A 16,643-nucleotide genomic window follows, 5' to 3' on the forward strand; every position below is an offset into this window, starting at 1 on the left:
TAATTTCTTTGACCTCAGTGTTAACATTTTTCTAGATAGGTCTCCTCAGGCAAGGGAAACAAAAGCAAAAATAAATTACTGGGACTACATCAAAATAAAAAGCTTTTGCACTGCAAAGGAAACCATCAACAAAACAAAAAGGCAACCTACCAAATGGGAGAAGATATTTGCAAATGATATATCTGATAAGGGGTTAATATTCAAAATATATAAATAACTTATACAACCAAACACAAAAAACCCCACAAGTAATCCAATTAAAAATGGGCAGAGGACCTACATATACATTTTTCCAAAGAGACATACAGATGGCCAAGAGACACATGAAAAGATGCTCAAAATCACTAATCATTAGAGAAATACCAATCAAATGAGATATCATCTTATATCCATAAGAATGGCCAGAATCAAAAAGACAAGAAATAACAAATGTTGGCGAGGATATGAGGGAAAAGGAGCCCTCGTGCACTGTTGGTGGGAATGTAAATTAGCGCAGCTGTGGTGGAAAACAGTGTGGAGGCTCCTTAAAATATTAAAAATAGAACTGCCATATGGTTCAGTAATTCCACAGTTTGAAAAAATATATGCACCCCTTATGTTATCTGCAGCATTATTTACAACAGCCAAGATAGGGAAGCAACCAAAGTGTCCATCAATACATGAATGGATAACAGTGATGTGTACACACACACACTCTGGAATATTATTCAACCATAAAAAAGAAGATCTTGTCACTTGTGACAACATGGATGGACCGAAAAGGTATAATGCTAAGTGAAATAAGTCAAACAAAGACAAATACCATATGATGTTAGTTTTACAGAATCTAAAAAAATACCACACCAAACAAATCACAAGCTGTAATAGACCCATAAATACATAGGACAAACTGATGGTCGTCAGAGGCGAGGGTGGGGGTGCGGGCAAAATGAAGGAAGGGGAGGGAGACACAGGCTTCCAGTCATGGAGTGAACAGGTCATGGAGATGAAAGGCACAGCACAGGAAATGTAGTCAACGGTATTATAATAGTGTGTATGGTAACGGATGGTAGCCACACTTGTGAGCACAGCATTACAAACAAAGTCGTCAAGTCACCGCTAAACACTTAAAACTAACGTAACAGTGTATGTCCACTATACTGGAATTTTTTTAAAAATCTTTTTTAAAAGAAATTTCTGGAACCTATAGGGGTGGGCCAAAGCAAGAGACTACATTTAAATTATACTCTTCTTGTGTTCCATTTTTTTCCTCCACAATATGGATGAGATTTTAACCTTAAAGTTTGGAGAAAGTTGTTTTTATGTTTTTCGATTTACAAATTTATCATGCTTGTGGGTCTACCATTTTGAACAAAGTTAATAACTTGATGTGGACAATAGTAGTATCAAATACTCCATCTGTCGATCCTTTACTCTGCCCCAGGCACTCTTTTCTTTTTTTAAAGATTTTATTTATTTGAGAGAGAGAGAGAGAATGCCATGAATGGGAGGAGCAGAGGGAGAGGGAGAGAGAATCTCCAACAGACTGCATGCTGAGTGCAGAGCCTGACGCAGGGCTTTGATCCCAGGATCCTGAGATCATGACCTGAGCAGAAACCAAGAGTTGGACCTTAACCAACAGAGCCACCCAAGCACCCTTGCCCCAGGCACTCAATTAATTAGTACGCAAACATAGAAGAGATCTAAATAGGAATACATTTAAATAACCATGGCTACAGAACAATATAATTACTGTAAATGTTAAAGAGAAGCTATATAGCATAAGTAAAAGGACTGGCAACAATAAGCCAGGCAGATGCAAACAAAGAGAAAGCAAAGGAGGCAATAATATCAAAATTGAATTTAATGTTTATTTATGGGGTCAAAACGTCCTCCCGTAATAATCAATGGTACAAGCCACAAAAGGAAGAGCACAGACAGAAGACATAAACGCAAAACCTTGAAAAACGTAATCAACAAAACCACATTACTTGGTTATTTCTAAAACTCTTACACTGTGAAGAAAATGGCCAGAGAAGGTCCACATGTCTTAATTTCTCTGGCGGATCTCACAGCCACGGAAAGAATGCTTTATGCTGCAAACTGACGTTACACCTGATACTGACGAGCCCCACTGAGCACTGATGAAACACAATCCTCAGGCCGCAAGCAAAACCTCATTAAATCCCCAAATCTCCAAACACTTCAATCACATTGTATCACCACAGTCCCACAGAACTGAAAATAAATGACAAACAGAAACCGAAGGGGGGAAAAACACCTAGAAAAATTTTGTGAAAAATTCGTACGTATCCTGATCACTGAGGAAATGAAAAGGAAACTGCAGATTGTTCAGAAAACAATGAAGCTCTCTCGATCTATGAAGTCGGACTAAAACTGAACTTGGGAACATTTGTCGCCTTAAAAGCTTTTCTGAGGGAAAAAATAAAAATAAACATTGGCTCAAGCAACTTGGGAAATGAGGACATGAGTGCTATTTTGGCTAGGTTATAATATACACTGAATTTTCCAGGAATGCACTACCATGTAAATCCAAAGAAGATTGTGTTTCGTTCTTTTCACAACGTAGTATGAGTTCTTCATCATTCTGGAACCTCGTGTCACTAACGGCAAGAGCGCTCGTGGCCCCCGTGCCTCACGTCAGTGCGTAGGCCTTGCCGTGGCACATGCAGTGACTGTGTGCATTTGACTACTGCTATCTTTTTTTAAAAAAATTCATTTACTTATTTGAAAGAGAGAGAGAAAGAGAGTCTGGGGGCAGGGGTGGGGGTAAGGGTGGTAGGGGCAGGGGGAGAGGGAGAGAAAGTCTTTAAGCAGACTCCGCGTGGAGCCCAATGGACGCAGGGCTCCATCTCACGATCCTGAGATCACGACCACAGATCCCAACCTGAGCCAAAACCAAGAGCTGGACCCTCAACCGACCGTACCACCCAGACACCGCTGACTACCGCTATCTCTAGAGAAGAGCTGCTTGAGTCTGTACGTGTCAAAATGCATGTTCTGTGCTCAATTGTTTCCCTTTGATTTCTCCTTTACATTAGAATGGGGTTTCTTCTTGATTCCGCAGATTACACGATCCATGGATTTCATGTCAGGATAGCAGAAGAGCCGACACCAAATTTCTCTTATAGAGAGGAACCACCGAGTGTGATAGGGCTGATCCCTGGACGCACTGGCCATTCGAATCCCACCTATTTTACACTCTTTAGTTTTGCTGCTCATCCTGATTTAATATTATATTTTGATATGACTGGTATATAAATGAACATAAACTAGTGTCCCTGCAGATACGACTGCTATAAATAGGCCACTGAAGAAGGAAAGATCTTTAAGGTCAGAAGTATTTTCAAAAAATATCTAATAGGGCTAAATAAAATGACAGACATTACTGCAGACCTAAATGTTAAATTAAAAAATCAAGCTAATAGATTTCCCTAGAACATAACTTTAAAAGGGTAGGGATGCAAATTGTGGAAAACAGATCCAAGAGAGCCAGTATCTATCTACCTAGTAGGATCTCCCATCTTCCCTAAATGAAAGATAGGCCTTCAGATGTAAAGATCCAGATATTTCTTTTGAAAATTTATAAACCTCAGCAATAGAGAGAGAATCCCATAATGAGAGAGAAAGAAAGGAGGAGGAGGAGGAGGAGAGGGAGTGGGGGAGGAAAAAGGAATCTACCAGGCATCAAACATCTCATGTGCAACAGGGTATCAGATGACAAAGGACACATTATGTCGTGTGAGAAAAATGGGTAGGAACCTAGACGTCTATAACCAGCCACTGCTCACACCAGACTATCACTCAAGAGTGACAATAAAATGAACTCATTTAGACATACAGGAACTTAGACCTATTTACCATCCCCATATTTTTCCTGGAAGACAGATTCAAAGATGCACTCTAGCAGTGAAAATGAACAGATGAAAGAGGAAGGCGTAGATAAAACCAATAGTGACAAGTAAAAGAATCAGCACAGCTTACAGACAATACTAAAGACCTGGGTTCACATCACTGCTCCATGACTTCTCACCCATGTTACCTCATTCAATTCACTCCTTCCCAGGCCTTCATTTCTTTATCTACCAAATGAAAGTCCTAATGATAGGACGGACCCAACAGAGCTTGTTGAGATGCTGTACATAAAGCCCTTAGTATAGTGTTTGCGTCTGGTGAATATTCAATAAATTTTAACTATTATGGCTTCGAATTGCTAAAACATTTTTGGAAGGCAATTTTGCAGTTCCATCACAATTTAAAATACACATGCCCTTAGACCAGTTTCATTTGCATGCTCCTGTTTACACTGGAGCGTTAATTGCAATTGAATTTACCGTAGAAAAAATTATAATCAACCTATCATCAGTAAGAGAATGATAAACATTATAATCTAGTTTTGATTATTACCACACTATTTAAAAATATGAGGGTTTTTGGACTGTTGTAGTATACTGTACCTATTAACCTGAAGGTGCCACATTCTTGTGTATGAAGGCATACATCAAATGATCTAGAAAGGTCCAAACCAACTAGTACTGGTGGTGCCCCTGGGGGCGTGCAGGAACTGAAGATTCTGTTTTATTCAAATTGTTTTTTGTTGAGCACATGCTACTTTTACAGTTCAAGCTTTAAAAAGTGACTGAATGCCTCACAAATATCACATCTCAGCGTTGGTTACAATATATCCTAAGAGTGCTGTATTTTGTGAAACATGGACCTTGTTCTAGCGTAGGAGCTAAGACGTTTCACCCGTGCGCCCTTGCTGGAAATGCGTGACGTTCACCCGTGCCCTGTTTTGGAATCCTGATCTGTAGTGAATGTCACTGTTTTCACGGGTTCTCCCAGTCCCTTTCCTTTATTCCTCGTATGCTGTCACCAAGGGAGCTCTGCTTCGGTTTACATCTTTTTTCTGTCCTCGTTTTCTCCAGGCTTTCCCTGACCATCTCACTCACCCCTATGGCTACATCTATTGGAAAGCAGGACGAGCGCTAACATTCGCTGGGCATGTAATTTGTTCTAGAAACTTTTAACACGCTTCCTCATTTACTGCTCACACAGACCTAAACAAAAGTGGTATCCTTGTTTTACAAATAAGAAAAGAGAGAGGCACAGAGTCTAAGAAACGTGCCCAAGGTCATGCAACCAGTGTATGGTAGATATAGCACCTGAGCTCCGTGGGGCCTGGTTCCAGAACCATGTTTTACTATCCTTTAATCCATATTGTCTTCCATACATTTATTCACACTGACTGTGATTGTTTTGTTTGTATGTTACAGGCATGACACCTTTTCACTCTCTGCCTCAGTTTCCTCCTCTGAAAAGTATGGATAATAATAATGCCCACCTCATTAGGACTGTTATGAGGATCAATCCTGAGTCAGTATTTTTGATAATGCTCAGAACTGTTCTTGGCCCATGGTGAGCGCTACACAGGAATTTGGTGGTGGTTGTTTTCCGCTTGAATGCTAAACCCTCATTTTCAGATGAATGAGATTTCCTTGATTAACCCTCATATGTAAAAGTGGTCACCGGCACGTATCAGTTCTATCTCAGAGACATCTCTTCTTAACCCCCTGGGAAGTACTGTAGCATCCTTTGCTTGACCTATTCCAATCCCCCCCCCACCCCCAGTTGGCCCTTCTTCAGTCTGGCCCTGCTGTGATTCATCCTCAATATTCCCTGCTTGAGTGATTTTTCTAAAACATAAATTTGATTAGAATACTCTCTTGCTTAAATTGTTGTGATGTCTTACAACTCAAAAGTTTTAAAAATGGGCCAAAAAATGTGAACACTTCACAAAAGAAAATACATAAATGGCCAATAAGCACATAAAAGATGCTCAACGTAACTCGTCATCAGGGGAATGCAAATTGAAACCACAGTTTCTACACAGCCATTAGGTTGGCTAAAATTAAAAATACTGACCATGTCACATTACGGCAAGGATGTGGAGGAACCGGAACTCCCATACATTGCTGAAGGGAAGGAGAAATGGTAAGCCGCTTTGGAAAACGATTTTGCAGTTTCTTAATTTAAACATACTTTTATCATATATTGTAGTCATTCTACTTCTAGATATTCATCAAAGGGAAACAAAAGCATACATTCATGCAAAGACATCTACACAAACGTTCACCTCAGTATCATTTGTTATAGCCCCAAACTGGAAACTGAAATGTCCACCAGCAGGAAAAAGGATAAATAAATTCTAACATATCCATAGAAGGGTATAGAACTCCAGAAAAGAGTAAACAATGAAACATGTAACAATATGGAAGAATCTTAAAACCATTATGTTGAATGGACAAAGCTAAACAGGAAAAGAGAACATCATGTACGGGTCCATTTATAGAAAGTTCCAAGTAATTTGTAATGACAGCATTCAGAGTATGGAGATGGAAAGGAAGAGAGGTATTATAAAAGGTGTGAGGAAACTCTTGGGGTTAAAGGATGTGTTCATTATTTTTAATTTTGGTAACAATTTCACAGGGATTTAATTTGCCAAAGCTGATCAAATTACACTTTAAATATTAATGTTTACCTCAATAAAGTTGTATAAAAAATGAGACAAATTTTGAAAGAATAAAACCACACATACTCATAGAGACCTAGCCACCAGGCATCTATAACACAACACAACACAATCCAATCCTGGTATAAAATGTCTTCTATGATCCATCCACTGGCTGGATTTTGACCTTCCTTTCCATCCATGGAGCTCTCTAGCACTTCACACGTATCTCTAAAATATTGGTTAGATTCACTGTATTTACCTGCCCTTAAGTTTGTCTGCCCCTGCGTCCCAATCTCGGTAGGATGAATGCAGAAAAGGGTTGGTTATACTGGGCTCCTCTCTCCTGCCTGCAATGCTTGGCATCTCAATAATTTGTGGGAAGGTGGGAGAAACAACAACAATTTATTTAGCTGGACAATGGAAGTCTCTGGAAGTGCTATTCCGCACAGCTGATATTTTAGACTTACGGATAGGTTCTTGAAGAAAAAGGAAAATTAGCCTTCTCACTCTCCACACTGAGAGCTTCAGGTGGCAGAAATATGCAAAGCGGTTCTCCAGAAGACTGCCATTTCCTGCCACGAGGTAGAAATACCAACTGTAATGAAAACTTGAGGCCAGGTTCTCTTGAAAAATTAGAGAATAAAAATCTGGTACCTCATTTTCAGGCACATTTTATAACCCATCATGAGTTAGAGAATATTCTTTAGAACTTTCAGATAGCTGAGATGAACAAAATATTTTTATAAAGTATTCTGCTTTCATCCCCATAGTCCCTAAGCTCAGTTCCTTTTCATAACTTACTTCTTTTTCATCAATAGATGAAAATTCCTGAATAAGAACATACTATGGGGGCTCAAGCCCCTATAAGTCTGGCAGGAGACATACTTACATACAAAATATTACTTAGTTGAGATTTTTTTTCTCTTAAACTCTTTACCTCACGTATCTAAATTTGAACTCACCTTCCCGCCAAAACTCCTCTACCTTCTGTATTCTCAGCCATGGTTAATGGCTCCACAGTCCCTCAAATGTGCCCAGCTAGACTCTCCCTGTCTACCCTCCCCTCTCCCTATTCTTCACGGTGGTAGGCGGAATTCTGAGATGACCCTCGGAATACCCACCCTGTGGTGTACATACTCCTTCTCCCAGTTTTCAAACACCAATGTTAGTGCTGCTGTAAAATAGATCTACTAAGGTTCCAAGTCAGTTCCCTTGAAGAAAAGGAGGTTGTCCTGGTCGAATTGCGCATGCCCTTAAAAGGGACTAATCTTTTCCCGAAAAAGAAAAAAAGAAAAGAAACAAGAAGAAGAGGAAAGAAAAGAAAAGGAAAAAAAAAAAGATTTGAAGTGTGAGAAGGATCTGACACTAAGGAGAGTCTCTGTTCCTGGCTTTAAAGATGGAGGGGACCACATGTCAATGAATGTGAGTGGCTTCTGGGAACCAGAAGTAGCCCCTGGCTGACAGCAGGACAGCTGGGACTGCAACTGCAGTCCTACAACTGCAAGGAATTGAATGTTGCCAACAACCACATGAACCTGGAAATGGATCCTGAGCTCCAGAAGAGATGGGCCAGCAAGTGCTCCTGATACCCTCAGAGAACTCAGCCATACCATGCCTGGGCTTCTGACCTACAGACCTGGGAGCTAAAAATGATCATTCTTTTAAACTGCTGAAGTCAGCGGTGCCACCATTCCTGTGGTAGAGGGTTACACGGGAATAGAAAATAGGATGTTCACCCCCTACATACATTCTGCCACTGGATGCTACCAAATCTCTTAGCCTCATCCTAACATCTCTCTCCCTTTTTATTTTATTGTGGTAACAACACTTAATATAAGATCTATCTTCTTGGCAAATTTTTAAAGTGTACAATATAGTATCATTCTCTATAGGCACCATGTTGTCCAACACATCTCTAAACTTGTTTCTTACAAAACTGGAATTTAAAAAATTTTAATTCCAATAAACACTGTTATACTAGTTTCAGGCGTACAATAGTGATTCAACACTTCCATACATTACTCAGGGCTCATCACAGTAAGTGTCCTCTTTAATTCCCATCACTTCTTTCTCCCATCCCCCACCCACCCCACCTCCCCTCTGGTAACAATCAGTTTGTTCTCTATAGTTAGGAGTCTGTTTTCATCTTTTTGTTCTTTGTTTCTTAAATTCCACATATGAGTGAAATCATATGGTTTTTGTCTTTCTCTGGCTGACTTATTTCACTTAGATTATACTTTCTAGCACCATCCATGTTTTTGCAAATGGCAAGATTTCATTCCGTTTTATAACTGAGTAATACTCCATTGTATATACATCTTCCTTATCCATTCATCTATCAATGGACACTTGGGCTGCTTCCATAATTTGGCTATTGTAAATAATGCTGCAATAAACATAGGGATTCCTATATCTTTTCAAATTACCATTTTCCTATTCTTGGGTAAATACCCAGTAGTAGAATTACTAGTAATTCTATTTATTTCTATTCTTATTGTTTTGAGGAACCTCTATCCTGTTTTGCACAGTGGCTACCCACCAGTTTGCATTCCCACAAACAGTACAGGAGGGTTCATTTTCCTCTACATCCTCGCCAACACTTGTTTCTTCTGTTTTTTATTTTAGCCATTCTGACAGGTGTGAGGTGATAACTCATTGCAGTTTTGATTTGCATTTCTCTGATGATGAGTGATGCTAAGCATCTTCTCATGTGTCTGTTGACCATCTGGATGTCTTCTTGGAGAAATGTTTATTCATGTCTTCTGCCCAATTTTTAAATTGGATTATTTGGTTTTTAAGTTGTAGGAGTATATACACACACACACACACACTAACCCTTTATTGAATACATCATTTGCAAATATCTTCTCCCATTCAGTAGGTTGTCTTTTAGTTTTACTGATTGTTTCCTTCACTGTGCAGAAGGTTTTATTTTTATGTAGTCCCTATTGTTTATTCTTGCCTTTGTTTTCCTTGCCTCAGGAGACATCTAGAAAAATGTTGCTACAGCTGATGTCAGAAATTCCTGCCTGTGCTGAGTCTAGGATATTTATTGTTTCAGGTCAGACATTTAGGTCTTTAATGCATTTTGAATTTAATCATATGTATGGTGAAAGAAAGTTTCATTCTTTTGCATGTGGCTGTCCCAGTTTTCCCAACACAATTTGTTGAAGAGCCTTTTTGCCATTCAAATTCTTTCCTGCTTTGTCGAAGATTAACTGACCATATAGTCGTGGGCTTATTTCTGGGATTGCTACTCTGTTCTATTGATCTACATGTCTATTTTTGTGCCAGTACCATACTGGTTTTTTGGGGGGAGGGGGTTCTTTTAATAATTGAAGTCATGCTCTATGTACTGTATTTTGATGTGCTTGTTGGAGATGTTCCCAGCCTACCACACTCCTTTTATTCATTACATGTTCCACGGAATTAGTGTCACCATTTGGGTTGCTTCATTCTGCCATTATAATTATGCCCACTGTTGTGTACAAATTTGAGTATAGGGGCTGTAATTTGAAGGGGAGCGTCTCGATTTGAGTCCCTGTTGATCTGAAAGGAAGGTGTGTTGACTTGGCACTGAGCAGACACCAGGCAGTGCACTGACTTGAGCAGGAGGGCGGCAGGACTGTGGCTTTGGGATAGGCTGATGGTACTGTGTGTGATGGGGAAGTGGCTGGTTTTACTCCTGGATTAGTGGTCATGAATTCCTTTAACTTTTGTTTGTCTGAGAAACTCTCTCTCCCCTTCCTTTCTGAATAATAGCTTTGTTTGATAGAATATTCTTGACTGCAGATTTTTTTCCTTTCAGCACTTTGAATATATCCTGCCCCACTCCCTTCTGGCCTGTAAAGTTTCTGCTGAAAAACCCACTTAGCCTTATGGGGTTTCCTTTGTATGTAACTGCTTTCCTTTTCTCTTGTTGCTTTTAAAATTCTCTCTTTATCACTACTTTTTGCCGTATTCTTTTCTGTGTGTCTTGGTGTAGACCTCTTTGGGCTGATTTTCTTGGGGGTTTTCTGTGCCTCCTGGATCTAGATTTCTGTTTTTTTCCCCAGATTCAGGAAGTTTTCAGTATTTTTTCTTCAAATAAATTTTCTGCCCCCTTTTCTCTCTCTTCTCCTTCTGGGACTCCTATAATGCAACTGATATTATGCTTGATGGTGCCACTGAGTTCTCTAGGTCTATTCTCATTTTGCATTATTTTTTTTTCTCTCTCACCTGCTCAGCTTGATTACTCTCTATTACGCCATCCTCCAGGTCACCGATCATCATTCTGCTTCCTCTTGTTTACTATTTATTCCAGGTAGTCTATTTTTAATTTCATTTATTGAGTTCATCATCTCTGATTGGTTCTTTTTTATGTTTTCTATCACTTTGGTGAGGGTCTCACTGAGGTCCTCCATTCTTTTCTCAAGTCTAGTGAGTATCTTTATGACCATTACTTTAAATTCTATCAGGCATATTACTTATCTCTATTTGCTTAGGACTCTTACTATGATTTTGTTCTATTCTGTCCTTTAGGACATATTCCTCTGTCTCCTTATTTTGTGTATTGCTATGTCTGTTTCTATGTGTTAGGAAAGTCAGCTATGTCTCCTGCTCGTGAATGTAGTGGCTTTATAAAGAATAGGTCCTGTAGTACCCTGTGGTGCAATGTCTCCTTTTCACCAGAAAATGGCGCTTTGGGGGTGTCCTACTGCTGTGGCTGAGCTGTGTTTCCCTTCAGTCCAGTCATCTGACATTGCTCTCTTTGTCTGTTGTGGGTAGGGTCTGGTCCCTGTGTTAGTGGGCCAGTCTGGGGCTGCCTTGGGCTTGAGTTGAGTAAGACCAGGCATTTTCTAGAGATGAAATAGCACCAAATTGCAGGGCACTTTCCCTACACTGTCCCCTGAGAAGCTTTTATTGGTGGGCAGGGCCTGCAGTCAGATCAGCTGTCTGCCACCAGCCTGTTGCTGGGGCCACAGTCAGACTGGTGTGTGTAGTTTTCTTCCCCTCTCCCCAGGACAAGACTCACTTTGGAGCAGTACTGGCCCCCTGTCTGGGCTGCCTGTACTCTGCCAGGCTTGTGGTACTGCCTTGAAGGGATCTGACCAAGAGCATTTGTTGGAGGGAAGGTCTACAACATGCGCAGGGACTGGAGGGGTAGGGTTAGCAAGGTCTGTGGGCCGGTGATCCCCTTTGGGAAGGGCCCTGCAGCACCAGAACTGAAGCAAGCCTGTCTGGAGGGGTGGATTCATAGAAGCACAGCTTGGGGGGGGGCAGGCAGTTGTGCAAGCAAGTTAGGTGGCAAGTCTTGGCACTGGTTACCACAAGTAGCCAGGTATCTAGGCCAGCGAGCAAGGGAGGGAAGTGGCACCTGCCTGCTCCTTTGCTCCTAGAGTCTGTCCCTCCTGGACATACTCTGAGATGAGTAAACAACGCTCTCTCCCCTATGCTCCAGGCATTTTTCAAACTGCTAGTTCTACCCTGTATCTCGGCAGGCTGTTTGTTCTGCTGTCTCTTTAAGGGCAAGGACTCGGCTTCCTCTCATCCTCCCAGCTTTCTTGAGAGCCAAGCTGCTGATTTTTAAAATTCCAGGTTTTAAGTCCTGCTGGTTTTAAGAACTCATGAAATTCAAAATTCTGCCCCTTTGGTTTTCAAAGCCAAATGTTATAGGGATTTGTCTTCCCTGCTTGGGATCCCCTCATGTGAGGGTCTGTTTGTCTCTCCTCTCCAGGTCCTGGTTGGCTCCCTCCTTCCCGAGGAAGGCCCTATGAGTCCATTTAGCACCGAACAGTGTCTCTACCCTTCCTACCTTCTTTTATGTGCCTCTTGTCTACATTTAGCTGGAGGGTCTCTTTTGCCAGTCTTCAGACCGTCTTCTGGGTTATTTATGCTGATGTGAGTATTATCTAGGTGTACCCAGGAGATATGGTGAGCCCAGGGTCTTCCTACTCCACCAACTTCCCAGCAGTCTCTGTGCTAGTACCATACTATTTTGATTACTGCGGCTTTGTAGTATATTTTGAAATCTGGGATTGTGATACCTTCAGTTTGGTTCTTCTTCAAGATTGCTTTGGTTATTTGGGGGGCCAAAAAATTTTAGGATTATTTGTTCTAGTTCTGTGAAAAATGCTGTTGGTATTTTGATAGAGATTGAATTAAATCCATAATAGTTTTGGGTAGTATGGACATTTTAGCAATATTTGTTCTTCCCGTGAACATGGAATATCTTTCATTTGTTTGTGTCATCTTCAATTTCTTTCATCAATGTCATACAGTTTTCAGAGTACAGTTTGCACAGAGTACAATATGGTTTTCACCTTCTTGTTCAAATTTATTCCTAGATATTTTTATTGTTTTTGGTATAATTGTAAATGGGATTGTTTTCTTAATTTGTCTTTCTGCTACTTATTAGTGTATAGAAATACAATGGATTTCTATACATTGATTTTGTATCTTGTGACCTTACTGAATTCATTTATCAGTTCTAGTAGTTTACTGATTGACTGTTTAGGGTTTTCTGTATATAGTATGATGTCATCTGCAAATAGTGAGAGTCTTCCTTCTTCCTTACCAATTTGGATGCCTTTTCTTTCTTTTTCCTTGTCTGATTTGTGTGGTTAGGACTTATTTGATTGCTGTGGCTAAAGTGGTGACAGTGGATATTCTTGTCTTGTTCCTGATCCTAAGGGGAAAGCTCTCAACTCTTCACCATTGAGTATGATGTTAGTTGTGAGTTTTTCATCGATGGCCTTTATCATGTTGAGGTATGTTGCCTCTAAGCCTACTTCATTGAGGGCTTTTATCATAAATGGATGTTGCATTTTGTCAAATGCTTTTTCTGCATCTCTTGAAATGATCAAATGGTTTTTATCCTTTCTCTTATTGATGTAATGTATCACACTGATTGATTTGCAAATGTTGAACCACCTTGCATCCCAGGAATAAATCCCACTTGATTGTGGTGAATGATTTTTTTACTATATTGTTTGATTCCATTTGCTAGTATTTTGTTGAGGATTCTTGTATCTACGTTCATCAGAGATACTGGTCTGTAGTTTTCTTTTTTTGTAGTGTCTTTATCTAGTTTTGGTATCAGGGTGATGCTAGCCTCATGGAATGAATTTGGAAGTTTTCCTTCCTCTTCTACTTTTTGGAATAAAAGCTGAAATTTCATACCCACCAGTTAGCAACTCCCTATTTTCACCTCTCTCAGCCCCTGGAAACCACCATTCTATTCTTTGCCCCAATGAATTTGACTATTTTACATGCCTCATAGAAGTAGAATTGTGCAGTATTTGTCCTTCTGTGACTGGCTTATTTCACTTAGCATAATGTCTCCAAGGTTCATCCATGTTGTCACTTATTCTAGGATTTCCATTTTTTAAGGCTGAATAATATTCCATTGTGTGTATGTACCACATTTTCAAAAATTCATTATTCCATTAATGGACATTTAGGTTGTGTCCACATCTTGGCTACTGTGAGTAATGCTTCAATGAGCATGAGTGTGCAGCTATCTCTTCAAGACTCTGATTTCAATTCCTTTGGATAAATATCCAGAAGTAGAATTGCTAAGTCCAAGGGTAGTTCTATTTTTAATTTTATGAGGAACTTCCACATTCCTTTCCATAACAACTGTACCATTTTTCATCCTCACCAACAATGTAAAGGGTTCCAATTTCTCCATATTCTACACATCCACAACACTTGTCTCTTTTGGGGTTTTTTTGATAATAGCCATCCTAACATGTGTGAGATAGTTATCACATTGTGGTTTTGATTTGCATTTCCCTTATGGCAAACGACATTAAGAGGATATGTTGAATGTAAGAAGACTATAGAATCAGTGGGTAGTTGGATGTATGAGTCTGAAGCCTAGAGAAAGATCTGGGACGGATATCCAGATTCTTGAATCCATGGAACATAGGTGCTAGGTGAAACATGAGAATGGATGACATCAACCATGGAGAGGATATAAGAGGAGAGGAATAATGTACTAAGGACAGAATCCCAGGTTACACCAACTTTTACTAGATACACGGAAACAGCAGATGTGTGAAGAGAATTAGAAGAAAGTGGTATCATAGAAACCAAGAAAGTAGAAAATATCAAGAAGGAAAGAATGACAATGATGTCAAATACAGCAGAGAACTCAAGAAAGGTCAGGACAATGTCCATTGGATTCAGCATGGGGTGGCCATTGGTAATCTTAATGAAAACATTTTCAGGTAAGCGGTAAAGGGAGAAGTCAAACTGAAGTGCACTGGGAGGTGAGACAATGAAAATAGTAAATCTATATTGCTTACTTGCAAGGTCTGAATGAGAATTATAGTCAGTGGCTGGACCATACCACAAGAAAGCTCAGTGTCAAGAGAGGAATTTTTTAGGATGAGAGACGTGGGCATATTTATAGACTGATGGCAGTTAAGATGTAGAGAGGCTATAGAAAGAAAAAAGAGTGACCGAAGGAGCAAAGTCCTGGGAGAGTTGGGAAGGTAAAGGACCAAGGACACAGCAAGTGAGGTAGTCTTCCAGAGAAGTTACCTCCTCATCTCAAAGTGAAGAGAAAGGCCATGTTGCTAAGAATGTCCAAATGACCTTACTTTTTTTCATAATTCAGGAGACAAGGTTCTCTACAAAGAGTGAGTTCTCATCAGTTTAGTGGCTCTTAAAAAGTGCTTATCTTTGCTGACTGGCACAGAATATCATTTACATATTGTATCCTTTAGGATTCCTTCAGTCTTAAGTGTCAAGATACCTGGGCCAAACTGGCTTCAGTAAAAAGGTAATCCACTTTTGTATCTGGATAGCTCATGGTAGAACTGGCTTGAAGTCATACTTGATGTCTGGACTCCAGCAGCATTATCAGGGCCTGGTTCTCTCTGCCTTGAGGCACAGGGCTTGGCCAAGCTCACTGGGCTTTCTTCCATGTGTTGGCTTCATTCTCAGACAGGTTCTCCATTTGGGATTATAAGCCAGCTGTGCAGGAAACTGACTCCAAGACAGCTGGAAGAACAGGAGTCTTCTGGGAGCTTCTGGTAAATTCCTGACATTTACTCTAATTGGACAAGCATAGGTCCTGTTTTCTGCCCCCAATCTGGGGTGCGTGAGATTAGTGAAGGGAGTGGTTCCCCATGGTAGCAGCATCAGAATTACCTGGAAAGCCTGTCAGAACGGATTTCTGGGCTCTGTGTCAGAAAGTCTGATTCCGTAGGTCTGGGGGAGTGTCTGGGAATTTGCATTTCTAACATGTGCCCAGGTGAGGTTGATGCTGCCAGTCCTGGGACTGCACTTTGATGTACACAGAGGCATTTGGGGTACAGTTACCCAAGAGGAAATTCTTGCTACACCCATTCTCTGCTCTCCAGAGCCTGTCTCTGATTATATATTTGGCTTGTCCCGTAAAATGAAGCTGGGGAAACATCGCTTCTTCCACATAGAATGAAAGACCTGCTTAGGCAGTTAGAAATAAGATGGTGAGAAATGCCAAAGCACAAAGCAGAGTGGCAAGGACTCAAATGACATGACAGTACCTTTCTTCACAGTTGGGAGTTTTTAAAAGAATTTCTCCAGGCTGCTTGCCTGCAGCACAATGAAAGAAAGATTTTTTTGTTATACCCCTGATGTGTGGGTTTCTGTTAAGTCAAGTGAGTCTGTGTAGACAGTGAATTTTGACACTCCTACAAATGATATCCTCTATTCTTGTCATCTGATATTTCACCCAGTCTTATATTTTCATCAAGTTAATTTAACAGTCTAAAATAAAATATACTGGTTGGGAGAATCACTTCCAAAAGCTGGTTTCTTGTCAACGTGTACTTTCAAGCCTCCTCAAACACACACACACACACACACCCTACAGGTAAATTAGTACAAATTAATTCCAGATTTCTTACTCGATTTGAATAGATTTTCTGTCATCCTAATAATAATCTCTAATATCTGATCTCCAAGTCAAGTGAAGCTAAGGTCATCTCTAAGTGGAGTCATCTTTAGTGGGTAGTGTATGGTCTAGAAGCCAGCCATCTAGTACGATGGTGGCCAGAGTCCCTTCTGCAGGGACAAAGTCATTTTCTGACTAAGGTGTGGTTCTTCAGTCAGGCATGCATTACAAGCAGCAAGAGGCAGAGACAGCTGGGCACTC

At 40.3% G+C, this 16,643-nt stretch overlaps 1 long non-coding RNA gene across 1 annotated transcript in view; it reads right to left on the minus strand.

The window, feature by feature from the left end:
* LOC121106299 overlaps positions 1-16,643 on the minus strand; it is a 66,928-nt gene that overhangs the window by 8,735 nt on the left and 41,550 nt on the right. The gene's annotated exons all lie outside the window — the stretch shown is intronic.

Source organism: Ursus maritimus, unplaced genomic scaffold (assembly GCF_017311325.1).
Source record: "Ursus maritimus isolate PB19 unplaced genomic scaffold, ASM1731132v1 scaffold_31, whole genome shotgun sequence".
In the NCBI taxonomy this organism is placed as follows: Eukaryota; Metazoa; Chordata; class Mammalia; order Carnivora; family Ursidae; genus Ursus; species Ursus maritimus.